This window comes from Schistocerca cancellata, chromosome 2 (genome assembly GCF_023864275.1).
Source record: "Schistocerca cancellata isolate TAMUIC-IGC-003103 chromosome 2, iqSchCanc2.1, whole genome shotgun sequence".
In the NCBI taxonomy this organism is placed as follows: domain Eukaryota; kingdom Metazoa; phylum Arthropoda; class Insecta; order Orthoptera; family Acrididae; genus Schistocerca; species Schistocerca cancellata.
Genome location: NC_064627.1, coordinates 596,631,540 through 596,649,139, shown reverse-complemented (window position 1 = coordinate 596,649,139; position 17,600 = coordinate 596,631,540).

Genomic DNA, 17,600 nt, shown 5'->3' with positions numbered 1-17,600 from the left:
AACAAATTCAGCAGCTTGCACTTTGAGGTTGCTCCGTAAGGTTTAGTAACTTCTCTTGTCCTTGGTCAAAAACAGGGGACGGGGTATCACACCCTGTGAAGACATTGTTTAAAAGGGAAAATGCAGGATCGATTAAAAAAATTACTGGACTACCATATTCCTGCTGATTTCCCTCTTCCCAGTATATGGAAGAACGAGTTGTTGTTGTTTCATCGACCCGATTGGGGAAGAAGCACGTCAATGTCCTCGTTTACGATTGCCTCACTACCACACTCAGCAGCTGGGGAAATAGATTCCACAATTAATGAATCCGCATCTTCTTCTACCTGTAGCACTTGAGTATTTCCATCCTCAAATTTCCGCATAAGCATCAAAATCAAGCAGTTTTCTTGTTTTCATTTGCGAGAAACTTCTCCTGTGCAACTGCAGCATTTCTATATCTATTGAAAATCTTATGTGATGAAGAGCCTTGTGTCTTTAGAAGACAAGACCTTTCAGAGGACTTTGTTCCCCTTTGCAAAGCATCACTTGGATAGCCATCGAATATAATTGTCATTTCTGATCTGTAGCGCTTTCTCAAATAGGTTTCATGTTTCATTCGGAAGACTTCAGACTTTTTAAATGTTTCAAACAATCTAATGGAGCAGGTGACCACCATCCACAACAAAGCTTTTTCTTTTGGGACCTTCATTCTGTTGGAGAGGTGTGAATGCATCATAGAGAAACGATTTTGTACCGTTATTGAAGCCGTCTTTACACACACACACATACATACGCACACACGTGACTATAGTCTCTAACAGTGGAAGCCAGAGACTTTGGTCATGAGTGTGTGAGTTGCGTTTGTGTGTGCGTGTGTGTGTTGTCTAATTTCGGCAAAGGCCTTGTTGGCTAAAGCTCACTTTCTGACAGTCATTTTGTTGTGCCTATCTGCGACACAGCATTATATGACGAGTAGCAAACATCCTTTCATAACATTGTTTCATTCTATCCTGGATTTTCCATAGTTTGAAAATTAAAATTGAAATTTCTAATAAAAGGAACCTTGAACATTGACATTATCTTCTGAGTATTTGCTAACAATGCTCTTAGTACTTACTTAATTTTCTCAGAGTTGCAGATTAACATTTAAACTCCATTTAATAACATTACTTATTCTTTTTAATCCTTTCACAAAATGTTCCTGCATCATGCAAAGTTGGTGGCTTTCTCCTTACATGAACCTAACAAATTAATTGGACTTAGTTTCTCCAACACAAAGCAGGTTACTGAGCAATAAGTCCCCTTCAGTGAACTCCTCCTAGTTCATATTCGTGCAATGGAGATCTTTTGCAAAAGTTCGTTTTGAGCTGTAATGAGGTCTTCCTCTTCTTCCATATCCATCCAATGGCTCCCACGACAGTGTTGATTTAGGGATCATTCCATCTGTAATGCACAGAATGTCTTGCAAGCTTCAGTCTTTTTTCAGCAACGATTTTGTGTGGGCTGCATTGACTACTACTTCTCAGGACATGATCATCTGAAACGTGATCGTGATAACTGATTTTCGAAATTCACCTCAAACATCGCTGGTGAAAAACATTGCGCTGTGCTGATTTTATTGGCATTTTTCAGATCTCACGTGCATATATGACCATTCCTAGGATCATACTAAAGTACAGCCGAAGGTTTGTAGACCTACTTATGGAGACTAATTGCCAAACAGATCGCATTCGTTGGAAGACGATAGAATCTTTCCTAGTTCTGCTGCTAATGTCTGCGTCTACATCCCCATTATTATAGACAAGGCTGCCAAGAGATGGAAATCAGTCAAAAGCTGTAGTACAGTTTAAGTAGACACATTTTCACTTGTTATACACATTGTGTTTGTCTTACCACTTATTTTTAGCCCTGCAGAACTGGTCACTCCATCCAGATAGTAGAAATTAGTTGTAAACTTCGAGGTGTTTCTGCCAGATGAATGATGTCATCAGCAAAATCCAAGTTCCTAAACCTAGACTGCTCATTGCAAGTCATGTTCATGTTGGAGTTTTCTCATCATGAAATCTACGACTAATATGAAAAGTAATGGTGACAAAATGCATCCTTGTCTGATGCTTGTCAGAATGCTAAAGAACGGGATTTTCCCATCTTCTATTCTGATACAGCAACTCAAGTCTAGATACACGTTTCTGGAAACATCAGCGAGATGGTCAGGAATTCCATATACAGTTACAATGTTCCACAAAAAGTCTTGACGTATACCGTCAAAAGCTTTTTTAAAAAATTTAGAACACATGTTATGTCAGTGATAAATGGGTCACTAGGAATGAGCTAGTCATCTGTTCAAAAATGTTTATACTGAGGTGTTTCAGGCACACCCCATCTTCCAAGCATGTGCCAGATAAAAAAATAAAGTTGTAAGCACAATCATAAGTTACAAAAGTTGTTATGCATAAAGATATGGAAAGTATTACATAAATATTCACAAAATAATCGTACTAAACAAAATAGCCTAGATACAAACTACTGTCATCATATGTGTATATCCACACCATCAGTGCTCAACTGCTGGAAAGCTGCCATTACAAAAGCCTACCTATGAGAAAATGACACCAGGTGGAAAAGATGTGTGGATATGCTGGCCTTACTAGCATCCATAGAAATAAATGAACAGCTTGATAACAAAAGTATTGAAAATTGTACAGAAAGATGAAGAAAGACCTAAATGTTAAAATTAAACCCAAAAACCCAAAAACGTAAACAAAACATTGCACATAGTATACACAGTTTACATGTTTCCATTAGGACCAGTAGGGAATGGGACGATAGCATAATAGGATAGGGAAAATGGGAAGGGCCAGAAGCAGTGTATTGGGGAAATAAAAAACTATCTTAATACAAAATTCAAACAAAGAGTCATAAATATACAGCAACAAACTCGTCCTTAGTACTAGCTGACATAAACGTCCCTGTGGGCTCATAGTTGAGGGAAGAAATCATCATCTATATTCATGGATGGTGCCATGGTACCACTGACTACTTCATGTAGCACTGAGTTTTCTAATAATCTAGGCATCTATGAGGAATGTATGCTTTTCTATTAACATTAAACACCAACACACAATGAAGTAAAAATACAAAAAATAAACTTGAGAGTAATTACAAATATATTACCAAAGACTAAACAGTAGAGAAAAACACAATGCTGTGCAAAGCCTCACATTAAGGACTATTAGAATATGAGGGTAATTACATATGGGCTATTTATAAAAGATAAATAACTTTTAAGTTGTTGAGAGCCTAGCCAGGCTTACCAACAAAAAATCACTGTGAACAACGTTACCAATCCAATAGGACTAGGTGGCAATGGTGCCCTTATATAATGTCCAAACACATGTAGGAACAATAGAATCTGTGAAGATCAGCTGGCGTACGCCAATAACTATATAGTAACAAAACAGAATACCACCATGAATGAAACTAACAAAGTTAAAACACATTCAGTAAATTTAAAATCATAGACACACTTGTTTAAAAATGAGATACACTGTAGTGGGAAGTCCTGTAATATGTAATAGTCAGATGAAACCATTGCATATATGTAAATTAAGATGTATTTTAACATAAATCCAATTCAGCCAACCTGAAAAAGTACAAGACACAAACAAAAATGATGGACGCCCGAGAGTGGAAGCATTCTTGAATTTTGTTGGATCACAAATGCACTAGGAAAGCAGGGAACAGTGTAGATCAAACACCTGTTATGTAACTGGACGCATGGCAATGTAAGCTATGAAAAAGTGACAGAATTAAATTGCAGTACACAAAACAATTATTTATAAAAATTAGATGTAAAGAGGAAGATTGTTACAAAAATAACACTAAAAAGCCTTATTTTGTATAGCAAAGAAGTTGCATGTATTTATAAAATTCAACCATACTGTATGGTCATAAATGCTTCTAATTTCCTTTACCTGGTTCCTATTGCTGTCACTGTTTGGCTAAGACTCTTTTATGAAAAGTTAATGTTGCTGTTTCCCAGATATTCATCCTGTTCTACAGGTGCCTACAAGCAAACACACATCTGTCATTTCTCTGTATTCCATTAACTTGTTTGACTGAAGTTGCAGACACAAAACAAAAACATCATACACAAAACGAATACATGTAAGTTATTCACTCAATTACATAAACTTTATGCTAATATTTGAGAGTAAGTGTTGATATGATAATAAATGTCCCTGGGAATGTGGGTAGGCAGTGTTCCAAAGTATCAATAAAGTGAGGAAGCCATCTGCCTCCAATAATTTTATAAAAACCATTCTTTACACATCAGTTTTGTAACGTTTGCAGAGTAATGAAATAGTAAAACTAATGTCTTCCTTGTAAATTGCTAAGTCAATGCACTTCGTTACGTGAAAAATTATGTGAATTTCTAGCACTGAACTGATCATTTATGGCACATACATAATTTTAATCTGCTGAATTACAGCGAGAGAGTTACTAAAGAGATAAATCAAAAGCTGACATAGAAGTAAATGACACACTTTAAATGTTTATACCCAGGATATTTTTGTTGACAAATGTCAATTAACATATGACGGTGTGACTGCATAGATGTGCTTTTCGCTGCTCCCTACCTGGGATGACTGTTGCAATAACTTGGGGCCGACACTTCGTTGTCTCGTTGGTCGCTGGTCTGGAGCAAATACAGCGATGCTGCATTCCATAAATCACATGGAGCAACTCCAGAACCTATTAATTCTGAGACGTCTGCTCCGAACAGTGCAGTCACACTGTCAAAACATGAAAAGATCACTTTTACATGAGAAGAAGCAACCATCTGCTGAACGTAGAAAACTTCACTCAGTATTAACCATGGGCAGCTGACTAACATACTCTTTACTAAACATCTCGCCCTTTGATTTGTACTTCTCAAAGCCAAACAGTATCTGACATTCTGCCCGTATATACAACACCAATTATGAGTGCATGTAACTACGCAAGTTTACTACACCAACAAGAGTTCACTGTACTAGTCTCGACCCATAAAACAGTCCAATGATTTGTGCGTTAGCTGATTTATTCCAGTTTAACACCAGCTGTCTGTGACATGTACTCAAATATTTTAAAAGTATACTGTGCCGTCTTCTGTGATGAATCTTCCCCAATATCTTCTCTCTTCCACATCTTCCCTCTTCTACTTCTTCCTCCTCTTGCCATTTTCCCTTCTTGCGAATTCGCCTTCCTTTGTACATTATCGGTTATTACGAGCCACAGAATAAATATATCGGGAATACAAATGTCACTTTATCTCTCAGTACCACTGTTTTTGTCTTATATCTTCAGCAAAGCATGATGATCAAAACTCTTCCTTCTTTTACTAATAAACAACTCTCTTCTCAGTAAAACTAGCAAGCATTTCCCATAATACAATTTTGTCTTAGACCTTCGTTGAACTCCCTACATCGCCCTCCAGCTCTCTCTGTCTCTCTTCTCCGTGTTATTGATATTAAGAGCTGATATTAATTCTCCTACAAGGTCTAGAATAACAATTAAATTATATATACATGTAAAATACACAGATATATGTTACACAAAATTATCATATCACAAAAATACGTCATGTAAAGAAAAACAATACAGAAATGATAAGGCCCATCACTATACTATCTCAAAAAGATAGTAGATTTGACTGTTTTTCGAAAGCCTCATGTTGTAAAATAAATATAGAGAAAACATGCGTATATAAACAAAAGCAATGCGAACTGTGTCACTTATAACATAGCCTAGAAAGACCCCGACATCGTAAACCGATCCAAGAAAGCTTAGGAACGGAGAGAGCCTGATTTTTGAATAGAGATGTCATATAACATACCAAAATGAAAGGATGCATGGAGAACAGCTTTCCCATGCATGAACAAGCACACTGTAATGGTTAGATGTATTAGGTTCAACATGCAAAACTCTCATATCTTCGCCTCATATGGACCTTCTCTCTTAAGTAGCAACCACCAACTCTGTTCCTGCTTTATGAATGTTCTCTGCACCTGCCCATGAAGTCTCTAATTGTTTGGTAGACACAGACACAGTTGCAAAACCCACAATGAATTTTGTAAGTTCCAGATTTCTTAAATGTATCTGCCTTTACTAAAGCAAGAGTATAAGTAACTTTTCATACACATAAAATACTTGAGCTAATTCTGCACCATTGCTTGATGACAAGACATGTTAAGTCAATATAGAGGAGAGTTAAATTCTATGTATTCATTTCACAGGATAAATATTTGTTCAGAGCATGACCTCCCACTTTGAAAGCCAGCCTGTTCTTCTCATAGTCAGCAATCTGCTGCATCTTGAATCCTTTTTAGAACAAGGAGGCAAAAGGCTCTGCCTGACACTGAAAGAAGCCAGATATCTCTCAGTCTGATTTCTCTTCTTTGATAGTTTATTGATGATGCCAGGCTCCAGTCTTACATAGCTTGCCTCATTTGCCAATAGTCAATGTACAGTTTAGTAGGTGATGAATTAAGCCCAGATCTCCAAATTTCAGCATTTTGGATTAGATTTCATCCAAACCAGCTGCTTTATTATTTTTAAATGTGACATCACCTGTTTTTACCATTATATCTTGCATTTTTGACTTATTTTCAAAGTCATCAGCATTAAGTGGGTTGGGCTGGTTTAAGGTAACTCTATAAAAAGTTTGTCACATAGTACTGAAGTACTCAATAAACCATGGATTTAATACCTAAATGACAAAGGGTGAGTGAGGTATGACTTCAGGTTATGATTTTAGTATACATTTAATGAACCAGAATGAATTGAATTTCTTAAAAATTAAGTGGAAAATGAAGGTTTTGTAAACATATCTTAAAATTCAGTGCGAAGTACTGACTTTGACAGTGAAGCATACATGAGGAAAAGGATTATTGTGATACAGGGCATGAGTAATAGTTTTCCAACATTGTTAGTCACTATAAACTACGACACAGTAATTGAAGGAAGCAGATCTGAGTTGACTAGTTAAAAGAATCTGTTCATTTGTCATATTCACAAAAATATTATTTTCGATCATTCCTTGTGAAAAACATGCAAATATTATTAGTGAAAATAAACAAAATTGTATTCAGAAATAACTAACACATATTTGTGGAGATGCACTGCTTGTGGTGAGTACTCGTAAAATGTGCGTACCCTTACACAGCGTCCAAAGAGAAGTTTTCTGTGGCCCATAAACAGTTCAGTTCTTGTGGGGGCTACATTTGGGCCCTTAGGAAGATAAGCTTGCCACATTGTTAGAGAAGTTCAGAAAAAAAACACATCCTAGGTGTCAGTAGCTGGAGGTCAATGCTAGAACATTGATATCTACTTGTCTTTTTTTGGCTTAAGTAGTTTAAGGGACAGAATTCATTTATCCAAAATTTTCAATCTGTTGGTCTGTGTTATCATTTTATAAATGGCTGAAAAATAATTGTTTACTGCTGCTTATTTATTTCATACTCGCATGTCAGTAAAATGAAGTGAAAAGTGAGTATGGCTTTATCAGTCTGGAGACCCTGTTCGGGAAGTTTGGGCACTAGGTGTAAGTCTTTTTATTTGATGCCACTTGTGCAACATGCATGCTGATGATAGTAAAATATAACAAGGACAACACACACATCCTGGTGTGCACAGAAAAAATTCTGTCTGGTCAGGAATCAAACACGGAACTCAACGGCAAAGGTAAAAAATGTTAACCACAGGACCACCAACAGTTGATGCATGCTAGTGCAGTTAAGTGGGGGATGCCCCAGGGATCAGTATTGGGGCCACTCCTGTTACTTATTTATATAAATGATAAGCCCTCTAATATTACGGGTAACTCTAAAATATTTCTGTTTGCTGATGACACTAGTTTGGTAGTAAGGGATGTTGTGTACAACATTGGCTCAGTTTCAAATAGCGCAGTTCATGACCTGAGTTCATGGCTTGTAGAAAATATGCTAATGCTAAATCACACTAAGACTCAGTTTTTACAGTTTCTAACACACAATTCAACAAAACCTGACGTTTCGATTTCACAGAATGGGCATGTGATTAGTGAAACTGAACAGTTACAATTTCTAAGCGTTCAGAGAGGTAGTAAACTGTTGTGGAAAGCCTGCATTCTGGATCTAGTTCAAAGACTTAATGCTGCCATTTTTACTATTCGAACGGTATCTGGAGTGAGTGATCGTTTGACACAAAAATAGTCTAATTTGCTTATTTTCATTTTCTTATGTCATATGGTAGTATATTTTGGTGTAACTCTTCCCATTCAAAAAGTATATTTTTGGCTCAGAAACAGGCAGTTTGGGCAGTAAGTGGTGTAAGTTCACAAACCTCTTGTCGACCCCTGTTCACAAGTCTGGGAAGTACAGATTAAACAAGCAGAGAGTTATATAAGCATTGTATTCATTACATTGAATCGTATGACAGAGACTGTATCAAACAATAAAAGCATTTTCGCATATACAATACAGTTCAAAAGTGAAAGAGTACACAGCTTTTTCAGAGAGTAATTATTGTTCCATTTCTTACATTATATTCTTCAAATCAATAAATGTATTGTACTACATACTTTCTAAAGCAGCCTGTGTTCTTCCTCAGTGTTCAAACTATCTGCATACCAAATTTCATCAAAATTGGTCCAGCGTTTTAATTGTGAAAGCATAAAAGACAGAGTTACTTTCACATTTATAATATTAGAATAGATGATACTTGTCATACTTTTCATCAAATATTAACTCTTACATACACATAGTTCTTCAAAGGAAATTTGTATTTTCAGCATACGACATAACTTCACAGAGGACAACATTGATACAGTCAATCAGGAACAGAGAGAATTACACTTGGGTTGCGACATTTCCCTTGCCTAATAAGAAGGAGGCTCCCCCACTGCCCCTGCACTCCATCGTGAGAGGACCACATTTGTTTTGTGATCAGGTTATAGGTAATATTTTCATGAATAACAAATTAATATCAGGTTTGTTATTAAAATAACTTTCCCAACCCCTCCTTCTCCTCCTTTTCCTTCTCTCTCTCTCGAGCAAGTCATCATTTGTATCCTCATAGTGAAAGAACTAACGTCTTCCTTTGTAAATCATAACTGACATACAACAAATATCTGGTTTATTAACAATAATTTATTTACAACATATTTATTTTTTACTTTAATACAAAACTTATATACAAATAGAGACATAAATCAGAGAAGTACTAGTAGCTTATACTACTACATCTTCCATTTAATTGTTATTTTTGAATATTTACATGCTTCTTTTATTATACAATTCAATTTTCTTCTATATACAGTTTTTTTTATAACACACGGGAAATGAGACTAAATGGTATGACAAGAATCATATGAAGAGTAAACCCACACACACACACACACGCACACACACACGCACACACACACACACATGTACATAGCACACAAAATATGCACTAAGACCAAAGAGAAAAAAAACTGTGAAAGAATTACCTGAATGGGACAGAAATCACAAAATGTGTCATACATGTACAAACAAACAAATGATTAAAATTTGACAACAATTGTTGATTTATTCAAGAGACGGAGCTTCACAAATGGAGCAAGTCAGTAATGCATTGGTCTACCTCTGGCCGTTATGCAAGCAGTTATTCAGACTGGCACTGACATGTAAAGTTGATGGGACTCAGTCTGAAGCGGTACTCATCAATGAAGACAATTCTACTCCAGTCAGCAAAATGCCAGACCCAATGACCAGTGTTTGGAGGAGCCCCATATGATTGTGGGTTACCATCATCACTGTCACCCACCATACAGCCTGACAACCTGGAGTCGCGGTCTGGAGTGTTATTTCATTTAATAGCACAGCCCCTTTTGTTGTCATCCGCAGCTCCCTTACAGCACAGCAGTAATTCAATGATATTCCACACCCTATTATGTTACCCTTCATGGCAAGCCATCCTGGGATTTCAGAAAGATAATCCTTCTACACAAGGTGAGAGTTTCTACTGCTTTTTTTCATGCTGACCAAATCCTACCTTGGCCAGCAAGGTCACCAGAATTGTTCGAATTGAGAACATTTGGTGCATTTTGGGCAGTCCCCCCAACCATTTAGGATTTAGATGATCTAATGCACTGACTAGACAGAATGTGGCACGATACCTGCTCAGGAGCACATCCAACGACTCCCTCAATGAATGCCAAGCCAGATAACTGCTTGCATAAGGGCCAGAGGTAAGGCACACATTATTGACTTGATCAATCTGTGAAGTTCTTTCTCTTGAATAAATCATCCAGTTGTTCTGAAATTATAATTATTTGTTTGTCTACACATGTGTTACATGTACTGACTTCTGTTCCTTCATAGCGTATCTTTTTTTAGAATTTATACACAAGTATGTGCATACAGATTATTATGTGGAAGCTGACACATACATATCCACTCTCTCAAGTGTCAAGTGAATAGTGTGAAAATAAGAGGATCTCAATCCCATCCTCACAAATGAACCAACTTTCAGCTACAATACAATATAAAAATATCGCATGAGTTCCTGATCGAAAGACTGCCATTGAGCAGATTGAGATAATTAGTAGAGAGACAGACACAACATGATGCACACCCTTGGGCAGCCTTTGGGTGGCACCTGTGTCTGTAACATATGTGTACATTTCTGAACCCCACAAAATCCACAACCTGCAGTCCACTCAGCTCATCTTTCATCCAACCAGAAACCTACTTATTTTTAGGTATAATTTCATAAGGATTATCAGCCACATTTTCAGATGTATCAAAATCATTGGGATGGTATGATGGTACCTTATTACTTCCTATGGATTGCAGTCTTTCTCCCAGTTGGTGGACCAGTTTGTATCCATATACACCAAAGTGCCAAAGAAACTGGTATATGCATGTGTATTCAAATACGGAGATATGTAAACAGTCAGCATATGGCACTGTGGTCAGCAATGCCTATATAATACAACAAGTGTCTGTTGCAGTTGCTGGATCAGTTACTGCTGCTACAATGGCAGGTTATCAAAATTTAAGTGAGTTTGAACATGTTGTTGTAATCAGCACACGAGTGATGGGACACAGCATCTCCAAGGTAGCAATGAAGTGGGAATTTCCCCATATGACCATTTCATGAGTTTACCCCAGTAAAATAACACATCTCCAACATCGCTGAGACCGGAAGAAGATTCTGCAAGAAGAATCACTGAAGAGAACTGGTCAACATGACAGAAGTGCAACCCTTTTGCAAATTGCTGCAGATTTAAATGCTGTACCATCAACAAGTGTCAACATGTGAACCATTCAATGAAACATCATCGATTTCAATGCTGTACCATCAACAAGTGTCAACATGTGAACCATTCAATGAAACATCATCATGGGCTTTTGGAGCTGAAGAACCAACACTCATGTACCCTTGATGACAGCATAACACAAATCTTTATACCTTGCCTGGGCCCATCACACCCATTGGAGTGTTGATGAGTGGAAACATGTTGCCTGGTCAGACGAGTCTTGTTTCATATGGATGGATGTGAATGGGTATGGAGACAACCTCATGAATCTATGGACCCCTGCATATCAGCAGGAGACTGTTCAAGCTGGTGGAGGCCCTGTAATGGTGTGGGACATGTGGTGTTGGAGTGATATGGGATCTATATATGACTCTGACAGGTGACACATACATAAGCAACCTGTCTGATCACTTGCATCCATTCATGCCCATGGTGCATTCCGATGGAATTGGGCAGTCCCAGCAGGACAATGCGACACCCCACACATCCAGGATTGCTGCAGAGTGACTCCAGGAACACTCTTCTGTCTTCTGAGTCCAAACACTTCAACTGGCCACCAAACTCCCCACATATAAACATTATTGAACATATCTGGGATGCTGTGCAATGTGCTGTTCAGAAGAGATCTCCACCCCCTCGTACTCTTAAGGATTTATGGACAGCCCTGCAGGATTCATGGTGTCAATTCCCTCTAGCAGTACGTCAGACATTAGTCAGTTCCATGCCATGTCATGTTGTGGCATTTGTGCATGCTCACAGGGGCCCTACACGATATTAGGCAGGTGTACCAGTTTCTTTGGCTCTTCAGTGTAGAATAACTTTGGATCAGTGAAGTTTGACTTCACAATCTCACAGAGATAGTGGTAAATGTAGAGTTTGGAGAGATCAATTGTACACATACAGACATAGACAGGTTTTTTGAACTCTGCTGAAACCTTAGCCATCTCCAGATTGACTAACCTGACTGAAGATAGTGGCCCGCTTAAAATTTGTCCTGGTAATGTAATTTCTTGTGCCATAATACCCATCCCAACTGTAAACTCAATGAATTTTATCATGCTTTCTCAAATCTTACATAGTTTTCCTGAAAATGGAATTGTTCATTAATTTTAAATATCCTTTTCAAAGTCACACATCACAAAATCCTCTTTCCAATACTGACATGTATACTTTCCTTCAAAAAGTATGACTGTTTTAAGGATATGGCACATGTAACTCTAATAAGCTCCACTGCCAAACTGAGGTACTGCTGGAGATTTCTATATTGCATGATGTAACTCTCTTCATTCCCAAAGTCATCATCAGCTTGGGGAGAGAATCATCATGCAAGCCTAGTCACTCCGGACAGAGTGGCAAGTCACTGTGCACGCATGCAAATGGGTAGGAATGCCAGTTCTGCCTACACAACGTATCCTACATCAGAATCCAAACCCCCTTCTTTGAACTTACCCAGTCTGGCAATTTCCTTATCAGACAGCCATTGGAATCCTCCAGTCAACAGAGATTGCTGCATGGCATGCCTGTTTAGGTTGTTTACATGGAAGTATAAGACATAACTCAAATCGCCTGAAGGCTCATACTCCTCTTCACACATTCACAGGTTATTTAACTTGGTGTAAACATGCGAACACTGGCACAGTCCCTCATGAACCCCATGTTTGCAAAACAGCAGCATGTCAACATTGGTCAACAGTTAGACACTTTTCAACATTGTGTACAACAAATACCCTGCCATTGTGTAATCAAAGGCAGGATCCTTCATGTAACTTACATGTCCAATGCAAACACTGTGGAATTTTGTGAAAATATCCTCAAGTGAGTGTGCATCAATGTCCACAATTAGTCAAGCATATTCACCTAAGGTATAGATGTCGAACCCCCGTTAAACATTCACTGCAAGCACATACTCCGCATATATTATGGCAGTGCCTGTAAGTTTACTGGTTAATGTGGCTATGCTGGGAAAAGTGGTTTCATTGAGGCTCTCCTTTGAAAGCATGAATTAACTAGGAAAGATCCCCTTCTTCATCACAAGCTAAAACTTTGCATCATCGGAAAGTGCAACTCTAGTGAAGCGCACATGCTTCTGACACATTGTCTCAGCAATTTTTGCAAGAGTCACATGCATAAAAGGTTGTGACACAAGCAAGCATAATGTTTTTGATGACTTGTCTGGAGAATAAGATGTATTTTTCAGTGTTATCAGGTAACACTATCACATCTAAACCTAAAATCATCCAAGTGCTCAACTAGGAAGTGAGCATCATACCCATTCAAAATGTGATAGAAAATGGGTTTGTGTCATGGCAGATGGTATCTCAAGTTACTTGCATTGTGTGCTGCACTGCAAAACTTTTCCCTTAGGTAAAAGTGGTCTTAACATGGAGTTTCTGCTTTTCTGTCTGAAGGCAGCCCACAAATATGACAATCAAGTGCCTGCTTGTATATTGTGAATTGTGTTTTATTCATCTCATGATGTACATTTGCAATCCATTTGGTTTGCATACAGGAGACATGTCAAAAATTTATAAAACAATTACAATGATTTTTACATTAATAAACAATAGCACTATAATAAATTACAGCACTATAAGGATAACACATTGTACCCAGCTCAAATTTCCAGTTTGTCCTGCGTGAATTCATCCACTGAGTAATAACACTTCAGTGTTAGTACCTCATATAGTTTTCTTTTAAGTGAACCTAAATTCATCTGCATCAACTTGTTCCCTTTTAATTTATTACAAATTTTCATTCCCATGTATTGAGGTCCCTGTGCATACAGTCTGATGCTGTGGGTGGGGAGCATAAAATACTCTTTGTTTCTGGTATCATGTGAATGGACAAAATGGTTTCCCTCAAACAATTCACATTTGTTGTACAAAAATATAATAATCTCATATATGTATAAGGATGGCAGGGTTAATATTTTAAGTTTTCTAAATAATGGTCGACACGATTCTTTGTGATTTGCAGTGCACATATTTCGTATGATTTTTTTCTTTATTTTTAGTATCCGCACTATGTTTGTTGAGTTACCCCAAAAAACAATACCATACCTAATAATTGATTCGAAGCAGCTTGTATATGCTACTTTTCGTGTGTCCATGTCAGTTGCAGTTGACAATATTTGCATTGCAAATGCAAAGCTGCTCAGTTTGTTTGCCAGGTATTCAATTTGTGCCTGCCAGCTCAAATTTTTATCTACATTTAAACCTAAGAATTTGACTGAGTCAACTTCTTCTATACCTTGGTTGTTATGTACAACCTTAATCTGCTCACATTTTGACTGTTTGGTTCTGAACAGCATCATATGAGTCTTAGATATGTTTAGATTCAATCCATTTAGCTGAAACCAAGTTTCTAAGGTACTGAGGGTACTGATCACAGATTTGGGAAAGGCATCATTCTCCCATGGTGAGGTCATGGGAACGCTGTTGCAATAAATCACAAGAAAGTGCCACACAAGTTTTTCGAGCTCAGCAACCAACCGTCATGTAGGATTATTCCTGACATGTGATTTGGATTGGTTAAGACTTGAATCAAGTGAGCATACATATGCATATGGTACGTCTCATTCTGTGAAGGTACTATTGGAGACAGTGGGGTCACCTTCATAGTGTGTCAAATGAGTTAGGAAGCACTCAAAATCCACATAATGACAAATGTTTGGTGGTGGATATTCTTAAACTTTATGAAATTTCTTGCTCCAATAGGCATTTACATACATACCATTTTCTGGCTAGAGCAATCAGTTAGATGCTATGCCAAATACTCATTTTTAGTAGATGAGTTGAGGCATCTATGATAAAAATGCCATTTATGATCATACTCTACTGGGTAAAAAGTGGGTGGGACATACTTTTGATCCAGATGTGGTGCTGCATCTCACCCTCTGAGAAGAGCAACAAATAAATCTATGTGTTTGAACCATTGCCCAGCTGATTTTGAAAAATACGGGGATCCAACTACTTTATGTTTTACATCTTTCTTCTTCACGGTGTACTCTTCATTTTTGTTTTCTTCTGTCTTGCTTTTAAGTACCTCCAGCCCATAAAAATAAACTGAATAGTTCACATTCTGCTGCTCCAATTTTCGTAGGTACTGGAGTTTAACAGGGTATGTGTTGCCACTGAAGTTTTAACACATTAGATGTGTGGTATGTACGATGAGAATGATTCTTGTAATTTCTATCACAAGCCAGAAGCGACCATGGAAAGCAAAATTCATCCTCATCTTCAAGGTTGGTTGGTTGGTTGTTTGGGGGAAGAGACCAAACAGCGAGGTCATCGGTCTCATTGGATTAGGGAAGGACGGGGAAGGAAGTCGGCCGTGCCCTTTCAGAGGAACCATCCCGGCATTTGCCTAGAGCGATTCAGGGAAATCACGGAAAACCTAAATCAGGATGGCCGGACGCGGGATTGAACCGTCGTCCTCCCGAATGCGAGTCCAGTGTGCTAGCCACTGCGCCACCTCGCTCGGTCATCTTCAAGAGTCTGAACATTAATACATGTCTGTTTAGCAGCAAAATCTTTTGGAAGAAGGATAAAGCTGGACCTCCCAATTACTGGATTGTAGTCAACATGTGAGTTGAAATGAAGGTAGAGTACATAACTGAGTGCCCTACAATATCATCATTCCTGAATTTTGGAAAAATGACCCAGCTTGACAGTCATGGAAAAAATTCTGAACCGATCTCTGCAATTGAGTCATACCCATTTTCCCCCTGCTGTAGAAAGTCATCTTTTCCTCAACACACTTACTATATTCTCATAGTACAATGTTGCATTTAATGGCAGGATGCTACTGGTCACTGACAATTTTGGGGAGCTCACTTTCTAAGATGGCAGACCCACATTAAACACCAGCAAACACAGAGTAGTCCAACGTAGGCGTCCAGTTTTCCTGGTGATCATTAATAGAATGGGCCATGGGTGCTGCTGCAAGATACAATGCTGATAATGGTCCTAGGTGATATCAAAATGGTCCCATATGATGTTGAGATGTCGCCAGGGCACTGGGAACCTGGTTGTAGTGGTCCAGACCATGGCAAATGCACTGGTGTTGACAGTCTGTACCAATATGGCAGACGAGTCTGAGGCAAACAAGACATTGGCAGGCTTGTGTGCAGTGGTGGTGACAGTTACATCATCGATGATTTTGTTGTTGGTGCAAGCCTGCCCTGGATGGTCACAACACTTTTGCAAAGGGAGAAGCAACGTTGATAAGTTGGTAGGTTGGTTGACTTGGGAAATGTGATCATTGATAAGTAGCCAGTGTATAAGACACATACATACACATCAGTAATAACAGTGATAATAAAAAATTTCTAGTACTTATGTAGAAAATCGTTGGTGTTCATAAAGCCAGCATCATCATCATTAACCAGAGCAATGGAGTTCAATATTTTATCCAGCTCAGCATCAACACTCATCTCAATATGTGTTCAGAACTCACATAATCAACATCATGTGAAATAATAGATTCAAATATTTTATGCAGCTTGGCATCTCAATGTGAGCAGATGTGACATCAATCCATTTAGACCTCACATCATCATCATCAAGAGCAGTTAGAAAAGGAAAAAAAGACACCTAGTAAGTATTATTTGCATACTTATATTTTTAGCTTATCTTTAATGAATGAATACATTATCCCTTACATATTTGTCCATCACTTAGAAGAAAAACAAGAGCATATCAAACTAAGGCACACACGTGTGAATTACTAATGAACATAGAAATATCAAAGATGGCGCCGATAGAAAAGTGTAGTGGCACTGTGCTCTCGTCCAAAAGGCAAAAAATAAGCAGTTCGTGTAAAGAATGTGAAAAGCGAGTTATGAAAGGTATTTGGTGTGTCAAGTGCAACTATTGGTTACACGAAAAGTGCGCGAAAATAAACTTAAAATACATCAGTGAAGATTTTCCGTGGACGTGTCACGCTTGTTTACGTAACGAAACGGCCGATCTTGCAACTATAGTGGACTCCAAAAATGAAATTATAAAATTACTTCAAAATGACATTCAGGCATTAAAAACTGAAATACTATGTTTAAAGGAAGAAAATTCTAGATTAATACTTGAAAAACAGTCCGATGTGGGTGAAATACATAAAACAAAACAGCAACAAGAATTGAAAACCACGTGTGAAAGTGCAACTGCAAATGCAAGTAGTGTCACCAAAACTACAAGAAGTGGTCCTAAGGTTAAGCAAGCTCAATTTCAGTGTAAAAAGAATGTTAAAATTTACGGAGATAGTCATGCACGCAATATTTCAGATTGTATGTCTA